The 21,660-nt window shown below is 35.1% G+C and overlaps 1 long non-coding RNA gene across 1 annotated transcript in view; it reads left to right on the plus strand.

Moving 5' to 3' along the window:
* Positions 1–21,660, plus strand: part of LOC108505176 — a 599,626-nt gene that overhangs the window by 498,214 nt on the left and 79,752 nt on the right. Inside the window, exon 7 of the long non-coding RNA XR_001877411.1 lies at positions 20,080–20,115. This is a non-coding gene — a long non-coding RNA (uncharacterized LOC108505176). The remainder of the gene's footprint in view (positions 1–20,079; positions 20,116–21,660) is intronic.

Here is a 21,660-nt window from a genome sequence, read left to right on the forward strand (position 1 = left end):
GCAAAGCACTTCTGGGCTTTACACAAGTGTAAATAAATATCTTTATTTACTATTTACTTCACTAAATAGTTACTGATTTTTTTTCTCATTAGAAACACAAGATATTTCAGAGAGTAATTTCATGATTTTTTTCTTGTGCTAATATGAACACTGCACCATAATACTGTTTTTTCTTTATTTTGTGAAATGATAATAGACAACCCATCTGAATTAGATATTGAAATCTGATCAAATGTTCCAGATGTTCTAGCATGAACACTACAGTTTCTCTGTGATCCATGTCAGAAACACAGCTGTCAACACTAAAGCACACCTGCCACCAGTTTGCTGTCAGCAAATTATTTTTCAGTTCTATTAGGAAAAGCAGTAAATTGCAAGAACAAAGCTGCAGTCTCATACTGAACCTTATAACATATTCCAGATTCACAATCCATAAATCAACAAGTTTAAGGAAGTTTACATGTGAATAACATTGAATCTGTGAAGTCACATATTAAGAAAGTTTTGCTTCAAAATAATACCATGGATATCTTCAGAATGTTGTTCGATAGAACAAGTGAAGCTGCTAAGAATTCCACATCACCTATGGGCTGTTGAGACTGTACATGTAGAATGACTCTCTGAGAAAGGAGTATGGTTTTCAAACAAGCAATATTTGTTTTTACTTCAAGTAATTCTGGAAGCAAGAGAAATCCATGGGTCATTATCATTCAAATTAGGATGGGTATCTGATTGATCAGTAGACCAGCATTCTGGAGGGAGATATATTTATGTATGCCAAAATGCATTTAACAACTAAAGTGTTAGTATTGACTTTCTAGATAATCTTTCACTCTCTGTCTTATAAACTATAGCTGCTGGTACAACTTTCTAGTACAACTTTCTGATACCCTGTATAGATGATAGGTCTCTAAACCACATAACATAATTTTTTGGGGGTTTTTTTTAAAGATTCTGTGAAGGAGTTGAGGTATAGCACATTTAATATGGGATCACAGGTTATAAGACTGGAACTGAATTATCCCAAATGAACGATTAGATATTTATGTACTGTACCACCTAGTGGTAGGCTTTATGGTTTAAAACAAACAGCATTTGTCAATTGTGTAAGATTGTATAATCAACAAGCCACCTGATGCTTCTACCTCATAAAGTGAAAAACATTTTGCAGGGTGGTTTCTTTTTCCCTTCCTCTCCTTTTTGGAACTGGTTTTGGGGGAGGGTGTGTGTGTTTGTTTTTTAGTTTTGATTTTTAATTTTATGAAATAGTTTTTTAAACCATGTGCGTCTAAATATATGTGCATCTGAGATCTTATTTCTAAAACCCTATTGTACTTTAATGTTGTCATGGCAGTTGATAAGGCCTTAAGTAATTTCTAGTCCTCTTTTGTTTGGATGTGTATAATTTCACTCAGCATATTTTCCTATTCACTCTAATTTCGAAGAGATTTTGAATTATGTGAATTTCTCTGTGCTTACATGTGAACAGAACTGTACACCGAGAAAGAACATAACTCTTGATGGAATATCTGATCGCTTGATTTGCAGAGAGCATACCGACTTTCCCCTTGAGACAATACCTCCATGTTTTACATATTTGTGAATATCCAAAGCTCATTCTTTAAAAGTAGTGTTAATAGTTGTGATAGAAATAGCAGAATACTCTGGATGGAGACAATTTCACTTTGCTTGGTTATAAGTGATTATGGCAAACTCAGTAACTAGCCAAGACTTGTGTTTCACTAAGCACAAACAGACTTGTATCTTGCTAAATATAGAAAAGATTCAGTTTTACGTCATCTGGCAGATTCTCATTTAACACTGAACAGCCAAAAGCAAAAACCAGACTCTCTTTTATGAAGCTGATCCTGCAGCTGGTCATTACAATTTTCCATAGAAATTTACTCTTCCTGGATTATAGAAACTCTAATGGATGATGAAATTTAGGCATCTTCTGAGATACAATTCACAAACTGGGCCTTTTGTGGCTAAGATCAAGTAAGAGTGTCCTCTGTCTCTGTAAAAACATTCAGATTAACATCACCATGGTTTCTTTCTACAATTCAGTGTGACCCTAGTGTTACAACCCAGTCCAGAAGCTCCATGCTCTTTCTTACCAGGTGTACACTTTGATTTCAGATTTCACGAGATTTCACCCACACGAACTCCTGCAAAATCTCTGATTCTTTGATATCTTGAGTTTACATCCAGAGAAAAAGCCACACACTCTAAGAGATTTCTTTTAATTTGGTGAGAAAAGAGGCATTTTGGCAAAAAAGTTTTACAGAGATAATATGCCAACCAAGGAAAAATATTTCACTACAACACCCAGTACAAAGAATTCAATTCACAAAAGCATTGCACTTAATAACAACTTCCTAGACAAGCCTCAACCCAAACTTGAGTGAAATACCCACAACTTAAGTTAAATACAGACAATAAGGAAGAGAGATTAAAAGAAGAAAGAATAAATAGCAAAGGAGAGGAAAGAAAAACAGAGTTATGACTAAGGAGGTAACACCTCGTCAACTTCAAGGACAACAGGCCGAGGCAAGATGGAGACCTCATGCATGTCTGTTTATAGATTTTGACTATTGTGACTAAAATAATTTTGTGTCAAAATACTTAAAGATTTTTCCTACATATTGCAAAGGGTTTCCTCTTCTTAGCACACACAGGATCTGGGGAATCTGTTTAAATTTCAAGTGTGATTTGTACAGCCTCTCCTTAGCCCAAGTGCAGTTTAGGGTATTTCTTTATGTCCTGTGTCGTCTCCTATGAAATTATCACATAGACATAGCTGACAGATATATTTAATCCAAGGGTTTTAAAATAAATTTCCTTAATTTATATTGTTATGCATGCATGCATATGTATTTATACACATAAATATAAAATCTAATAAATAGATAATATAATACATAAATATATAAATATGCAAAACTAGATACAATATTAACTATATAACTACAAATAGATAATATAATATTTAATAAATAGATAGTTAACACAGCCACTTCCAAGGACTGCTAAAAAAACTTAGATTTATTTTCTAAGAAAGTAGATGAATATTGAAAAATAGCTTGGGAAGAAAGGAAGGAGAAACTTTTTTCAGAATTCAGGGCAAGGACTGTATAAAATACTGTCCGTACAGTTTTTTCCATATCTCCACAGTTTCATCTGTGACATAATCTTAAAAAAAGAACACTATATTTTGTCTAGATAAAACAATGGCTAAGATGAATTTCCTTCCAGAGAACAGATTAAAATTGATTTAACGAATTTGGAACAGCTTATTGTGCTGAACACAGAATTTGACACTTGCCTGATAAAACTTTCCTCGAGACCAAAGATACACAATGAAAATATTATTCAAGGAGTGTCAGTCTCTACTCAATTCTATGCAACTTACATCTGAAAAGTTGAGCAAAATAATTCATTAATGAAGCTTTATTGTATCTTGTTCCTAAGAATGATGAATTTAGAGATCTGAAAGGAATTTTAAGGAAAAGAAAGTATATTATTTGGATTAGCACAGAGTATTAGAAAAAGAGTTCTAAATAATTCATGAATTACTAACTGTATAAATTTTACTTCAGTATTTTAAAAATAGATGTAAATAGGAATATTTTCAGAGGGAAAAATACAGTAGTGTTGCACACACTTTTATAGCTGCTCAGCTGTTTTAAGAGCCTGAGATATTTTTTGTACTTGCTTAGCTATTAAACACAAATATACATCTTTGAATATGCATCTTTTTATTTGCCATTGGTTTGTAAACTTTGTAGACATTATCCCGTTCATTAAGAATAAATGCTACATAAGAATGCATAACTATAAACTTCAAAATATTTACATTTTTATGTTCATTTCAGTCACTTGAATTAAAACAAAACAAACAAACAAAACAAACAAAAACCCACAGCAAACCAAACTTCTGGTCCTAGCTGCCATTAATTTTAAGTTTGCATTTATCCACATAGTTTTGCTGAGATGTAGGCCGTATGTTTTATTATTCATAGGCCAAAGTCTTGATCAGTCAAGTAATGACAGGTTGACTCATGCGATTACACAGAAGACTGTATTTTGATATGTAGCCAATTCACTGAAACAACTTGCCAAAGAAAAATATGTTGAAGTGAACCAAGAAAATTTTTAAGTCTCTTTGAAAAAGAGAAGAAAAAAAAAATCACTCTTTGTACTTAATAGTTGTCCAAGAGACAAATTTCCAGAAAAATTTTTGTCTGCCCAAAGGGAAGTGTTACTTCCAATGTTTGTAACATCTTCATGTGGATATTAATCTAAATATTCTCTAAAATTTTGTCATGGTTTAACCCCAACTAGAAACTAAGTATTATGCACCTACTCTCTCATTCCTATCACCACAGCCACCCATGGTGGGGAGGAGAATCAGAAGAAAAGAGTAAACCACGTGGGTTGAGATAAGAATAAATAATAATTGAAACAAATTTGAAAATAACAATAAAAAATAATTATAATAGCAATATCCTGATAATGCTAAGTATGAAAACAATAACAGAAGCAGCAGAAACAACAAAAACAATAATAATAGCAGCAAAGATAAGGACAGGGAGAGAGTAACAAAACCCAAGAGAAAAAAGTGATGTACAATACTTCCAAAAGGTTCCCATCTCATCTCTGAGGCATAATCATTCCCTTCTGGACAACTTCCCCAAGTTTATGTACTGGGCGTAGTGTTCTGTGTTATGAAATATCCAATTGATCAGTTATTGATCACCTATTGTGGTCGTGCTCCCTCTCAGCTCTTTGTGCAGTTCCTCACTTGTAGAGCACAAGACCCTAAAAACTCCTTGACTTAGGGTTAGATTACATAGCAACAGTCAAAACACCTGTGTATTATCAACGTTATTCTCACCCTAAATCCAACAAGCGTGATATTTATACCAGCAACTGAGAAGAATATGAGCTCTGTCCCAGGTGAAACCAGGACAAACAGCAATACTAGCTTTTTATCCTCTGAAGTAGGAGGATAGTCTACATAGTCTAAAAACCCACTGCTTTAGGTTAGTTTGCTAAGACAGCAGTGTAATCTAAAGAAAATACTTAGAAACAGAGACTGATTACTTGCCAATGTGGCCTTAAAAGTCTACTGAAATGGTTTCTCTTGTTGCTTAAAGCACGAAATGCACTAGGATTTTTTAACACTTTTGCATTCTACTGTTAATATTTCTAGACACAGGCTTTAACTTAACACTGAATAATGGACTTTTTGCCAATATTAGTATGTTAATCATTCTGTATTTTAGTGTAGAGGAGAATTCCCATTTTGACAGTAAACCTTCCGTGAGTATCCTATAAAACAAATTCCAGAAAGTGTATTCTATGCAATTTCCATCCGACAAACAAATATCTGACATTTAGCAGTGCGAAAAATACTTCAGTTTCCTTGCCTTTCAGCTGCTTCCCAACTTGATTGTAACCTGAAAAGGCAAAGACATACACCAAACTTTTTTTCTAGCTACAAGAAAGTTTTAATTGAAAACAAGAGTGTCAGGTTTGAACACAGCTTCAGCAGATTAGCAGTTAAATTAAAAAGGGCTTTTCGCTTAAGTTCCAGTGTTGATATGTCACTGTGCCCTGTCACTCAGAAAAGCGATAGGGCTTTGTTATCAGCGCTGAGCACAGGCAGCCTCCTGATGTAGAGGCAGACTAAAATAGGCTGCCAAGGTGATGAAGGCACCATGCACATGTTGCATCCTCCTGTGTAGGGCGATGTGGATGGGCTCTGTGGACACAATACTCTGCTCAAACAGACTGACCATCTCCCATGGCCTGGTTTCCTGTCAAGTAACAAAAAAATTAAAAAATGAGCTGATGGAAAAATGTTCATCCCAGTTCAGTTAAAAGAATATAAAAGAATTTAGAGACTACAGTAGCATTTTTCATTAACAAATGATTCCTTTTATATTTGTTATTATCCCTTTTGGCAGGAGAAATCTTTGTGGGATTAGTAATCGTTGAGAGTTCTGTGTGGGCAGAAGTTACAAGATTTGAGGGATGTTCCTAACTTATACTGAAATTTTAGATGCAAAAGAGTTATATGAATGTTATTCTCAGCTTCCATTACTAAGAATTAGTATAATTAATATTGACATACTTTTTATATAGTTTCAGCCTGTAGTGCTCCAGCAGAAAATGTATTTGGTTACTTTTTTTCCCCTTTCATGAGCCTACCATGGTAATCTAAATATTGTCCATTTGATACTTTTTTCTGTCTAATCTTCTCAGAAACCTATTTTATTTTTTGCAACAAAATCTTCATGTGTTCTGTAGTTGCCACAGTAAAGGTAAGATACCTAGCATCTCATCTGTCTTCCTTGTCAACCATAACTGAACCACACCGGAAGGAAATATTTTATACTCACACAGCAATGTTGTGGCAGGCATGGGTTCTCCCTCCCCAGCTATAAGCCTGGCTATGTCTTTTTGTACAGAATAAATTTTGCATTCTATTCTCATGTCCTTCAAAACTCTGTATTTGGAACAGATTTTTCTTTTCCTTTTTCTCTTTTGCATTTTTCGACATTTTTAAAATTAAACAAATCAAAATTTAAAATAAGGTTTAAATGATCAAAATTTTTACTTTAAGCTATTCAATTAATTTCATAAGTTTTACTGCTGCAACACTGTATTAATTGAAAAGCCAATTAATCCAGCAAAGCTGACATAAAAGGTGTGGAATATGAATAAATTTATCCTAGACAGCGTGCATACAGTTATTATTAACTTGTAACATGTGCGTTACTTCACAAGGCATTGCAGTAGATTTCTCATTCCTTGATGAATTCTTTGCTGTTGGGTAGTCTACCATGCAAGAACAGCAATAGGTGTGAAGTATATCCTGATACGGACTGACTCTATTTCAAAAAAAGAGATTTGTGAAATACCCTGGCACTGGAAGAGCTTGGAGTTTACAGGACAGTGAACTGAGTCATAGAATCAGAGAGTATACAGAGTTGGAAGGGACCTATCAGGATCACTGAATCCAGTTCCTGGTCCTGAACAGGACAGCCTCAAGAGTCACACTATGTGCCTTAAAGCACTATCCAAACGCTTTTTGAACTCAGGCAAGTTTGGTGCTGTGACCGTTTCCCTGGGGAGCCTGTTCCAGCACCCAACCACCTAAAGGGTGATTTCCTGACATGCAACCTAAACCTTCCCTTACCCAGCTGTTGGATAGAGTTTAAAATAATAAAATCACAGGCTTGGAGTGTTTCATGCTCCATAGGTTTAGTTTCCCTCTGAAGCTAAAATACATGTTTCAATATGATATTTATTACTGCATATGTGTGTATATGTGCATATGTGTGTATATGTGTGTACACATACATATATGTGTATTTCCTACTTTGAAGACATTGTGTTATGGCAAAGCACATTCTCTTAGAAAATTTTGATATCCTATCTAATGAATAAATAGTCCTATTGTTCTTTAAAATATGTGCTTTGCTTTTTGCTTACTGTGTGACTTTGGTTTCTCATTTCTTGTAAACTGTTTTAGCAAAAACACCAGAGTCAAGCAGGTGTGCAGAATTCTTTAACAAATTACAAGATTCTGGTTTTATATTCATTTGCAAAACCTTAAATTACATAGATTGTAGATATAGACAAATAATTTTAGCTACAATTTTTTCAAGCTAAAGCTTTTGAAATTGAAAGTTATGATTACAATTAGTTTCATACATAAAGAAAGTTTCTAGTTATATTATTACATCTGACTAGAAAAACAGCTAAGGAAAAGAATACCCCAACTGGAATAATGTCTTTTAAATTTTTTTAGGGTTTTTTTGAGAGCTTAACCTAGATAAAACTGAGAGACTGAATGTAACTGTCATTGCATGGGCATGATTTAATTTAGGGTCTTCACTAAATCTAATGATTTTGGTATTTTTTAGAGACAGGGAATCCAGAAGATAAACACACACATTTTCTTTCTCCTTTTCTCCCTTTCTGCTAAATATATTTCATCATTTCAGCTGGACACTCTGAAAGCAGATCCACAAAATATATGATAGTTTCTTTTGTCAATGAATGCACTAAGATAGATAATGTCATTAACAGTGCAAAGGATTTGCAAGTACATATGAACTAAATGAGATTGAGTCAGGCATGACAAATGTCATTGAATTATAAAAATTAAAAAAAAAAAAAAATTTTTTTTCTACGTGAAGGTCATTGCACGCATTGTCAGTCAACCAGAATCTGCAAAGTTGCTATTAGATCAAAGAGGAGGAGATAACACTGCAATTCTACAATAAGAGAAACAGAACACAGCACTGTGGGAACAGTAGGAGGAAATATACATTTGCAGTGGAGCAAAGGCAATTTGAGTCCTTGTTTGTTTGCATTCTTACTAATTAAAAAGCAGACTATAAAAGAATCCAGAGGCTATAATTGAAAAGCATTCACTAGCTTGAAGCTGGTGGAAGATGAAATACACAAAGAAGAACAATAGCTTGTTTTATTCATGGCAGAGGGTTGTGGGGTTTTTTTTACAATTTCCTTTAACTTCTAAGTGCCTTTTCTCTATGCTTAATCTTTGTACACAATCAATTTTGCAACATCTTAAAAGTGGAATTAAAGTCAAAGTACCTTCCATCTTTGACATGAATAACATAAAATATAAACATCTATCTTGGAAAATTTCTGAGTTATCCTTCTACTTCTATAAACATAATTAAGGGTAAATTTATTTATTTTTCTGCGGTTTTCTAGGAATACATGGTAATTTTACAGTTTAGTAAGAGAGAATTTCGTGTCAGGGAAGAAGACTGCAGATTTGTCTTGTTCTGGTTATTTTTCTGGGATGTATGGAGATGCATAAACAAAGAACCACAGAGTGTCTGAGGCTGGTTGGCACTTCTGGATATCGTCTAGTGCAACTCCCTACTCAGAATAGGGATAGTCAAAACAAGTTGCTCGGGATGTGTTCCAGGCAGGTTTTAATACCTCTAAGGATGGAGATTACACAGCCTCTTTCAGCAATCTCTGCTGTTTTTTCACCACCTTCAGAGGAAAAATATTTTTCTTATGTTCAGATAGAGCTTCAAAATTTTCAGGGTTTGCCCATTGCCTTGGCTGTTCTGAAGTTCTGGGAGATGCTTAATGAAGTCTCATTATCACGTCCTGGCAAGAATACTCTTGAGCAGACTAATACCCGCTATTGCAGAAGGAATTCTACCTGAAAGTCAGTGCGGTTTCAGAGCCAACAGGAGTACCACAGACATGGTATTTGTTCTCAGACAACTGCAAGAGAAGGGTAGGGAACAGAATAAAGGTCTGTCAACCTCACCAAGGCTTTTAATACTGTGAGCAGAAAAGGTCTATGGCAGATTTTGGAACGTTAGGTTGTCTCCCTAAGTTCCTTAAAATGATCATCTCACTCCATGAGGATCAGCGCGGCCAAGTCAGATATGACAATGCACTTTCTGAGCCCTTTCTAATAAAGAATGGTGTGAAACAAGGCTGCATTCTTGCTCCAACTCTTTTCACAGTCTTTTTTAGCATGATACTCCAAAGGGCCATGGCAGACCTCGATGATCAGGACGGTATCTACATTTGATATCGTACTGATGGAAGCCTTTTCAACCTAAGGCGACTGAAGGACCACAATAAGACCTTAAACCATCTTGTCCAGGAGTTGCTTTATGCTGATGATGCCACCCTTGTCGCCCACACAGAAGCTCTGCAGTGTTTAACATCCTGCTTTGCAGACGCTGCTGAGCTTTTTGGGCTGGAAGTCAGCTTAAAGAAGACAGAAGTTCTCTACCAACGTGCACCTCAGGAAATCTTCCATCATCCCCACATCACCATTGGCCAATCAGAGCTCAAATCAGTCCAGCAGTTTAATTACCTAGGGAGCCTCATCTCCTTGGATGGTAAGATTGACGGAGAGATAGACAACAGGTTAGCAAAGGCATACAGTGCTTTTGGAAAACTCCACAAAAGAGTAAGGCATAATAAACACTTGAAGAAAAGCACAAAGATCAGTGTTTACAGAGCCATAGTGCTGTCTACTCTCCTGTATGGTTCCGAATCATGGGTCATCTACCGCCACCACCTGTGTCTCCTAGAATGCTTCCATCAACGCTGCCTCTGTCCAATCCTAAACATCCACTGGTCAGATTATGTGACCAATACATCTGTTCTAGAGCAAGCAGCAGTCACAAGCATTGAGGCCATGTTGCTGAGAACACAGCTGCGTTGGGCAGGGCATGTCTCCAGGATGAAGGACCACTGCCTCCCTAAGATCTTTCTTTATGGTGAACTTGCCACTGGCTGCCACATGAGAGGAGTCCCAAAGAAAAGATAAAGGACTCCCTGAAACAACATCTCAGCCTTGGCCATATTGATCATCATGACTGGTCTACTCTGGCCTCCAATTGGGAGGCCTGGAGACACACCATCTATAATGCTGCTGTTTCCTTTAAGAACACACACAGGATCACTCTCGAGGAGAAAAGGCAACGCAGAAAGAATCGTGTATTGCAGAATACACCATCTAAGGAGTCTTTCTGCTGTGCCTTTCACAATCGGGTATGTCTATCTCGTATTGGCCTCATAAGCCACCAGCATGCTTGTAACAAATGTGGATAGAGCCTTCCCAAATCTTCGTTCGCAAAGCCTAGCCATGATGATGATGATGATCACATCCCTTAATATGATGTTTGTACTCTTGTGATGCAATCCAGGTTTCCTGTAACATCTGCAAGGATTCACTGTGGATTCAGGTTCAGTTTACTGTCCCCCAGGACATGTGGGATTTGCATAATCAGTGGATGATAAAAGTCTTTAACGTTACATGTAACACAAGTTTTTACATTTCTTGCCAGAAGAGCTTTAGTGAATTTGGGATTATACTGCAGATATAATCACTAGAACTGAAAAAAACACTTCCAAGGTGTGACTCAGATGTTGTCAGTAGGCTCCCTTTGAACCTGCATTTTCCCTTGTTACATTTTCTGCTTCTCTCACATGGAAGCTGATGTTTTACTTCTGTACCTCATCTATTCAATTTTTATATCTTTCTGTTGCTGTATTATGTATTCCGTAAAAGGATACCTTGCGCCTAGAATTCCAGAATTTTACATTCCCTGTTCTTAGTGCTTGTAACCAAGCAAAGAATCCAACTAGCAATGAACAACAAAGTCAAACCAATTTTCCTGGTGGCTTCATATTACTGACCCACCCCAGCAATTTTACTTTTCTTCAAGTCAAAAGGGCTATGCGCTTCAAAACCGATTGTGTCTAAAGTAAAGTAAAATAGTGGATATATTAAAAAAACTTAGAGCCTAACGGTTGCTTGCGTGACCATATGCAAATGAATGGTATTGTAGACGTTTGGCATGCAGTGAAAGTTACGCTATTTCTCTTGGAGCATAACTGTTTAATAGAATATTCATAACTTAAATAGGCCCTAGAATATCATTCACATTTTATGGACATACATGCAATATTACTTGCACAAGATTTGCAATTTATATTATCAGAGACCAAACAAGCAACTAAGTAAAATCTGTCAAATTATACTGCTGTATTTAACATTAATGCACATCCAACCCTCTCTGCAAGAAATGAATTGTAATTTCATGCTGTAAGATTTCACAAAACAGAGAACAGATCATTCAGATTTCCATTCTTAAAAGAGACTACTAGACTATAATCGGACCTATAATAGTTTATAATTTCATATGCTATAACCTATGTTAATAATTTATAATTTCATATGCTATAACCTATGTTACGAGCCTTAAAAATCACATTTCTAAGGGCAGTATAGAGCCCCAGTATAGAGCAATATAAAGCACTTAGTAAAATTACTCTAAAAAACATAATACTGTTAAAGTGTTAATTGCTTTCAAATATCTGTACTTCACTATATTGCCCTATGTGTTTTTCAAAACTCCAGTTTTTAGTCTAAAATTCACAATATTTTGGGGAAAATTGCGCTCAGAATCCACTCATTTTAGTCTTTAGGCAAGTAGACTTAAAACTTCCACTTTATTCTTTCCAAAAAACCGTGTGATGCAGTTAAAGTATTTCCCTTAGCAATTAAATTCCTTGAGCAATATTATTATGCATTGATCATTTTGATATTTAAAAAATATTATCTAGAGGATTAATTGTTGAGGTTTTTCTTTTACTGTAAATTGATAGGGATGTAATCTAATAAGAGTATAGGGAAGACACTAATTTATTATCCCTTATTTATTTTTACTTTTGCTTTACTATCATTGGAGATTTTTTTCTTATTTCCACCAGTTAATTTACAGCAGAAAACATGTATTGCATTAAATTTAATTTCAAATTTCACATTAAAATTCCTTTAAACTTCTACAACACCAGTGTAACTAGGAATTCTATTTTGAGTTAATGATTAGGGACATTAAGGAAGAAAAAAACCCTGTAAACCCTATAGTTTTCATTATGAAAGCACAGTATGAGATTATCTTGGCTTTAGTAACAAACTAGTTCTGATTACCCAAAAGCAAATGTATTAGAAATTGTATCTAGTACAGTAAACCTGTAACACTCCTTGTGTATGTACCCAGCTACTTCAAATAATTAAATAATTTCTGACATAAAAAAAATAATATTCCTGTTAGCATGTTTTTAGAAATGAGGAACAGGTAAAGGATGATTTGTTGTTATTTTTCTCTTTGTTTTCATTTTTTGTGCTTTTATTTTGCATTATAGATTCCATTAGTAAAAAGTATTTGGTCTACAGAATTTGGATTTGGTTTTGTTTGGTTCAGTTATGGGGCTTTATTGTTTTTGTAAATACTTTTTCCTATTTCCTAAGTAGAAAACCCACAAGTAGTTAGTAGTAAAGTAACCATCTATAGTAAAATTAAAATATGAACTAATTTTTAGTTTAAAAAACATTATATGTCTATTGCACTCATGATTGTTCTTCAAGCTTTCTAACAAAAATAAAAACAAAATAATATTCTTTAGACAAAACTTCAACCTACCTTAAATTTTGGAAGACCTCTGTCAGTAGTGAAAGTGGGTACAGCCAAATGAATTACCAAAATTATTGCAAGTGGTTCTCTGGTTAATAAAGTTAGTATTCACTAAGTTAACCTTACCTTGCTGTCAAGGGATGAACAGTTAGTCTTATCCACTCGAGAGTTTCCTAAATAAAATATTCATATTGTCCAAAATCAAACATGCATTTGTTTATTAATAAAATAGTTTTCTAACTCTTTTGAAAGAATTAAGCATGAGGATGCATCCTCTTCTTTCTCTAGCAAATGAAATTGAGAGAGATATTTACACATATATACTTACATGTATTGAACTTGCTTCTCTTCCTATTTTTCAAGTAAATATCTGGGAATTGACATCTTTTTCTTATTACCATTGTTCTACAGTGGAAGTTTTTTGTATTTCTGGATTAGTTTTATTTGTTTATTTTATTCCATACCCACAAGTGATTTTTGGTATTAGTTTTTATCTTTCAGTGATTTGAATTTTGATGGGGAGTTTTTTTTCTTTGTTTGCTTTTAAAGCTCTTCCATCTTTTTCAAGGCGGCGTTTCATGACTTAAGCAAAAGCTAAGGTCACCTTAGAAATTCTCCGGCATCACATCCTTCAACGCACATATGTATATTTCAAAGGGTATGATCTGGGAGTGTGGGAGTAAGAAAAATTCCTTTTTGGATCAAAAAGCAAGTTGAACATGCAGATGTTCTTCAAAAACTTTTTTCGAGTATGCCATGGTTTATTCATTCACTTTAAATTGCATTCTCTTATCAAATGAAGGACATACATTTGTTTTTCTATTGATGTGGTCTGAAAGCAGCAACATGGTGACATCTTTTTATCCCTGTCTGACTGAGCCATTTAAGCATGAAAGGTGACCCTTTAGGAAATTTTACCAAAACAGCAGTTAAGATTTGGTGGGCAGCTGACACAAAAGCTCTCCCGGTACTGAGATATGTTGTTTCTTATGGAAAATGTATCGACGAAGTCTGTATAATGTGCCAGACCCCCACCCAGCCACTCTCACTTCCCCCACTCAATATGGTAGGAGAAGAAATTAAGATGGAAAAGCTCACGGATGGGGAAAAGGACAGGAATGTCACTTACTATTTACTTTCAAGAGCAGCACAGATTAATGTAACCCATAGTCAATTCAAAAAAGAGTGAGATGCTGGGAAACAACAACAAAGCTGAAAACATCTTCCCCGTCACTCCTCTCTTCTTCCCAGGCTCAGCACAATTTCTGACTCCTCTATCTGCTCTTCCCTGAGCAAGGGATGTGGAATGGATGTTGCAATTAGTTCATAACGGTTCCTCTCTGCTACTCCTTCGTCCTCAGATTTTTTCCTTGCTCAAGGATTGGTCTCTCATACATGAGAATACCTACTCCTATGTGGACTCTATGCTTCTTTGCAACCCCTTGCTTCCAGCACCTGTGTACCTGCACCCAACAAAATGTACTAAGGTTTTGTGTTTACAGATACACAGAGTGGTAAAATTGATGCAAAAACTTGATTCCTCTGACTTTTCATTACTAGTGAGCGGTAGCAGCAGGACAGTTATAATACTATCACAGTGCCAAAACAGAAGGGCATAAGACTGTGTGCAGACCCTGGCAAGGGCTGACCCACTCGTTTGAAGACTCTCCTTTGCATGTTAATAATGGCTCAAATATATTCTAAGAGGTACTATTTAGGGCATGTGTATGTCACAAAATAACACGAGCATAAAGAGATTATGTAGTGTTCCTAAAGAGAGGAACCAGATTTGTAGCCAGATTTTACTGATTGAAAAAAAAGGACATAAGTGTCATTTATCATCATCATCATCATGGCTAGGCTTTGTGAACGAAGATTTGGGAAGGACTCTACCCACATTTGTTACAAGCATGCCAATTTGCTACAAGAAGCCAATGCAGGATAGACAAGTCCAGTTGCAAAGGGCACAGCAGAAAGACTCCTTGGATGGTATCGGCAAGACACAATTCTTTCTGCGTTCTCTTTTCTCCTCAAGAATGATCCTGTGTGCTTTCTCAAAAGAAGCAGCAGCTTTGTAGGTAGTGTGTCTCCAGACCTCCTGACCATTTATCATATTTTTAAGTATTTATCACCTCTTGACAGGTTTGAATCCCCATGGTTACCTATTGCATATTTTCCTCCCGTGATTCCTTAATGTGTGATTTCTCAATTAAATGCAGCAAAATTACTCTTCTGCTGCAGCTAGTGGAACATTCTTTGGAACATCTGGAGAAAAAGTGGTTTTCCCTTTACATGATTCTTACTTTGTGAATGACTGATTGCAAAAAATTTCTCTAACAGTTTGTTTGTGGGATGGTACTTGACAGAGGTTGGAATCAAAATTCCGACCAAGTGATCAAAAGCTGTGCTTTATTATCGTTTCCCACTCACTTAAGAAAAACAAAAGTAAAGAAAGCTAGAACCCCCATGAGGTTGTGTTATATACCGTATATATTATGTATGTATAATATATGTATATATATGTTTAGAGAGAGCGAGAGCATAACTTTGTGCAATATATTTATGCATATTACTTTGCATCACTATTTAAAAATAATGGAATTATTGCCAAATAAATGTATTTAGAGTCTGAACACAGAATTGGTGGAAAAAATTTAATTTGACCCACAGAAATAAGAATTTAGCAGTATATGTCTTACTTTTTCATTTAATATAAAATTTCAAGGAAACTACATGTACTGTCATAAAATATACTAAGTAAGGGTCTATATGTGTCTCAGATGATGTAATGATGTAAATAATGGTGGTGTTTGCATTTTACATTTTGTTCCATTTCTCTGCCTTGTTCTCTCTTTTCTTGTTCTTTTCAATAGTGAGGTGCCCTGTAAGTTTCTTTATATATACATAGTTGTCATGAGTCAGAATAAAAGCTTTATAATACACTTGTTCCTCATTTGACTAAGAAAACATTTCATTACACTTTGTGGGTATTTTTGTTGTTGTTGCAGTGAGGGGTGGGTTAGGGAGAGTGGGGTTTTTTGTTTGTTTTTGTTTTTTTTTTTTTAAATGAGTAACTGTATAATGTGTTTGTGTTTTGTTATTATGAAATATTCTAGCTGGCAGAGAATCCATCTATAGCTGTTAAATGTTTGTAATAGATCTTCATTGATGCGTATGCTTATGGAAATTCTATTAGTGCAATTTAAAAATACTTACATTTTACACTGACAGAAATCAGAGAGGGTATATACTTAATTACTTTTTTTACTAATTTCCAATACAAGTTTTTCCTGTGAAGAAAAAGAATATCAAAATATGCTCATAATTTTTATGCCTCTGATGTTGTATAGTGAAAGTTGTTGGTTTACGTCAAGTGATAGAGGCCATACTCTCACAACAAGATTTTGGTGATGTATTCAGTCTGCTAAAAGTATTTCCTTCTCTTCATTGCCTCTGTCTCACACTTCTTGACTCAGTATCACAGCTTGTCTCAAACTGCTGAGAGTATTACAGTTTCTAGCAGATGCTGTGTTAGTGGTGATAGCGTATGGATTGGTTCTAGCATATATGCTACAATTTTTACAGTGTTGATCCATGTATGTACATATTTACATTAGCTTAAGCTCTTTATTTGCATGTGTCTGCAATTCTTTTCTTATTTTTTATTTATCAGTCAACATCTTTCTCAGAAATTCTTGACTTCACATACAGCATCAGGATTCTTGGCTTCACATACAGCATCTTACCTAGAGTAATCTTCAGTTTCAGTAAGCACAAAAACAGTAGGAAGCAAATTGTACCCTAGGATGCTCGACTATCTTTTCTACTGAAGTCATTAGCATCCCTGAGTGATAAGTCATCAAAGGAAGAATTTCACCCCAATTGTTTATGTCACAAGTCACTATCTTTTCAAGCAGAAATCATTACAGGAACCTATCCTGTTTTCTCTGGGAATCAGAATTCCCTCAGTTACTTTAAAAATTCAGGGTGCATGCCATTGACATTTGAGGGAACTTCTGGAGAGCAAAACTACTTTGTTGAAATGAAAGTTTGTTCTTTTCATGAACCCTACAATTTTGGGAAAGATACTCAGCTAGGCAAAGAACTATGGATATGTATCATTACCTTGGTATATATTGCATATATTGAGCTATATGCAATTCTGAATAAGCCATATACTTAAAATAGTCTTCCTTTTTTATGGTAACACAAAAAGAGGAAACTGAAGAAACCTGAATTTGGGCTGGGTTGGGAAGGAAATGGAAGGTTGCTCACTTGCCCTATTGTTAATAAAGGACCACTACTGGCAAATTTCCTCCTTGACTTTCCTGTGTTACCCTCAACTACTGTCCTAATTGAGGACAGGGCAGAGAAGAAATTAAATAAAGACAATCATGACCATTAGGGGGAAAAAAGTGAATTAAATAACACCAGTAAAACCTGAAATGCAGAAAACTAAAGATATGGATTATAATTTGGTGGAGCATAAAAATATGAGGGCTAGTAGAGAAGAAACATAACATTATCTAGATCAGGGAGGAGATGGAAGGTCAGAGAGAAGAAAATCAGCAGTAATATGAGAAAATGATAGGAGCAAAACAAAAGTGGCAATTGATTTACTCACCAAAGATGAAATCTGCATAGAGAACAGCAGGAAGAGAGGGGAAAACTAGCAATCGGTTGGGAATAGTATTGCATCTCCTGAAATTTGAGGCTCTTGCTTGCCCCCCCCTCCCCCCCCGCAGATGATGACTTTCTTCTACTGAATCCCCTTTATGAATACCACAAGTCCACGTTCCATCAGAGAAGTGAAAGAAATATTGGAAGAGAAAAGGAAGGGGGAAATTACTCTGGGGAAGGGTAGGAGCATGAGGCTAGAGGCTAGTAGCATAAATCTGAGATGTACAGGGACAAAAGATAGAAAAAGGAGCATCAAAACTTAAAGGCGATTGATACTGTTGACTTTCAGTGGAAAAAAAATAGAGATCATAAACCCAAGCAACAGAGAAGTTCTTATGGAGTACACAAAGCCCTTTCAAAAACAAAATTAGAGCAAAAGAATGAATGCAGGTGTTGAATGTAAGAAAAGATAGTTAGAAAAGTTACAAGAACTAATTGGGATGATAGGGTTTCATGAAATAAAAAAAAAGACTCATGAGTCTTTAGCATTTGCTTTCTCTTTCAGGGAATTTATCTGAAACTAAGTGTAGCTTTAGGTCTATATTTATCTCAATCAGTAAACAAAGCCAGCAAGGGAAAAGGAATTGAGTTTCACCCTTTAGAAGAGCAGTGATGAGGGATAAGGAAAGGAATATGTAGTTTGGCCTCATATTTTGGGGCTTTTCATATGCTGCAGTAAACTTCCTCTGAACAAGTCTTTAACACTGTTTAAAATCCACTGTAATTTATTTCCAATCAGCATGTTTTCTGATTGCAATTATCTCTTTATTCTTATCTTTCACTACAAATCTTAATGGCACTTGTGATTAGAGTCTGTGCTTATTGATTAGGTTGATATGTGCATGGCAAGTTATTTATGTGCTTAATTTAAATTAATTTTATTTGCAGGGTTGAAACAGATGTTGTGCAGTTGTGATTTCCCACTGACTGTTCAATGAAGTGTCACTTACATGAGGCTTTTTCTTTCCAGAAGCTTTCATTTAGTTTTACTGTATGTTTCTGATCAGGACTGTATGAGAAAATAACTTTAATAACTAACACAAGTAGACATTATGAGATTTATGGTTCATTCCTGTTGGATATGTACTGTACTTTTTTACTAAGCTCATTGAAAATTTTTCTGGCTCTCTTTATGCATACTTTTTACATGCATTCAGATACTGACTGAGCAGTAAATCACAGGAGACTTGGCTGCCACATGTGTGGATACATGTGTACATGTGACAATAATGTATTTCAGCTTGGTCTTGCACAGGGAGGTGAAAATACAAATGTTTATTAACACATGTTAAATTTATTGTACTAAGATAGACCCTGGCATTTATATTTTTTACCTATAGATTTCATATACTCCTTTTTTTAGCCGTTTTAATTCCTTGATGAATTTTATATGTCATTATATATCTTGAAAAGTCTTTAGCCAATCTTTGGCGTGTAATGGGAAACAAATCAGGGACTGAGGATCTTGCTGCCTTAGATGATAATAATCAGTCTCCCATACAGGAAATATTTGATCACTAATTTGAGTTCATGAGTCTTGCTGTGGACAACTCAATTTCTACCAGTAAAAAGAGATTTTTATTCCTGGTGGTAGTATTTTTAGAAAAATTCTTTTTATTGTTTGTTTTGTTTTGTTGGGTTTTTTTAAATACAAATCTCTTATTTCTAAAATGAGAAAATGGAAATTAAATATTGTAAACCTCTTAAAAGGGACTGATATGAATACATAATTATGAATGTTATGTTTAGAATTCATATGATAATCCTATATGCTTGAAATTTGGAAAGTTTGGTTTCTTTAGCATAGATTAGTCTCTTATAATTTGACTTGAAAAATAATAATAATGAGGAAACATAAAAATAACAGTACTTTAGGCTTTCCTTGTTTTTTAAGTTCATCACCTTTTTTTTCCTTCTGTACTCTCCCAGGATCCTGTGCAAAGCAGTTTTCATCTGTGACTAGGATTTGCCTAGACCAGGAAAAAAATATAAATTTCGTAGACAAGATGTTTTGTTTGTATCCTTAGTAGAGAGAAGGCAATCTCCTTTCCATGTAAGATAGAGGCAACTCAAACATTTACATTACAAAATAGTATTTTCAAATGTGTTACAAAATGAAGATCAAAGCAGTTTGACATTCAGCCACTCTAGGAAAGGGTAATTATCTGAATCTGACAATATCTGTTCAATGTCATCATGGTATTTGTTTTGCTTTCTGAATCTTTTTCCAGGGCATGTAGAAGGAAATACTTAACTGATCAGTTGCTTTTATACCTACTATTACACCATCAGATAGCACATATGGTAGTTGTAAAAGTAGTGTGTCTACCTCTGTGTGTATACATATGTATTCAGTAACTAATTGTGCAGACTTTCTTTTCTTACGTTGCAGGTTCTGTTGGTCTGCAAGTAAACTGGGGAATACAAGGTATTTTTTTTTTTGCTATGATAGTTACACTGATTATAAATATTAAATTAACGTCTATTCCTTTGCAGGGAGGGTGTTTGTAGGGGTTGAGAAGGGAGTTTTTGTTTTATTGTCACTGTAACATTCAAGATTCTGGAAAAGCGTGTGGTACTAATTGATTTGATTGTGACAGGTCATATTAATTTTTTTGTCTAGTCTGCACAACTGGAAAGTGACAAGTATTTAATCTGAATCACATGTATTCTTGATAATCTGTGATTCAACCTTATTCATCCTGGCCATCCTACAAGGGTAGACTCCAGGGAACATGGAATGTTCCAGATTTAAGTAGAAGGGAATGTGTGGCTTTGTGTGCCTCATGACCCATAGTGAATGACACTGAACTAGTAGATCCTGAAAAAGAGGAATGTTGGGGCTGAAAAAGGAAAGGGAATCAGGGTTTTGAAAATTTTTAAAAATTTAATAGAAAGATAGCAACAGCAGCTCTGAATTTCATCAACTGGAATTTTTTTCTTCAGGTACCAAAGAGGGAAATTTTTCTATGTATTTTGTCCTATCTCCTTACCTTACCTCTGTCCATATTTCAAACACAACTCCAGTCAGCCACAGAATGTGCAGCTATTGTGTTGGGAATTAAAAATAGAGTCTGAAAGCTGATCTTTTACTACTTACATAGTGGATTCTTGGAGACCGTCTTAAAAGGCTTAGACAAGGCTGTGCACAACAATTGTACTTATCTTTGTACTGCTAGAGGATTCTTAGGTGATGTGCTGCTATATTACCATTTATTCTAATACTGTAATTACTGTAGAATTTGGATCAACTGTAGTAATTATGTGCGTCTAAGGCGTGCTTTAGCAGCTTTGACAATGGGATTCACTACAGAGGGTCTACCTGTCACAGCTGCCAGAAACTATACCATTCTATGGAGCTTCTAATACCAGTATCATTATAATTACCTTGCTAAAACAGGCAAATAACTTTGTGAAAGCAATAACTATGACGGAAAAGGAAGAGTTTCTCAGTATTGATGTAATACGTATCTTAAATGAATAAGCTTTTAAATTTTAATAACAATACATTTAATTTTAACTCTTAGTTTTCTGTGTTTGTAAAGCAGGGCAATTTATCACAGCAAAGCGTAAATGTTTTGAACTTGAAATATGGCAGAAAAGTGAGGTGCTGTCAGTCTGATTTGTTTCAACCAGCTGAAGAAATATTTTCCCGTTGGTTTCCAGCCAATAGCTATATAAATAGAAATTGATATTCAAATAGTGAGCCTAACAATTTTTATTAATGTACAGTGCCCTCCTAGATATTTATTGCTGCATTACAACTTCTGGTTTGTATGAATCAGGTTTCATTGTAGTTTATTAGCAACGAACTGGGATTATTTGGCTCTAGTGTTTACAAACTATAATTCATCATCCTCTTATCTTTTATTTATGAGACAATGTCAAATGAAAGAAGCAAATTATGCACTGGTTTTGGTTGGAAGAGCTCTGCACTCTATAGTGTATTAACTTTGCCATGAAGCGTCAGTGT

The sequence above is a fragment of the Lepidothrix coronata genome, unplaced genomic scaffold (assembly GCF_001604755.1).
Source record: "Lepidothrix coronata isolate B3197 unplaced genomic scaffold, Lepidothrix_coronata-1.0 Scaffold185, whole genome shotgun sequence".
NCBI lineage: Eukaryota > Metazoa > Chordata > Aves > Passeriformes > Pipridae > Lepidothrix > Lepidothrix coronata.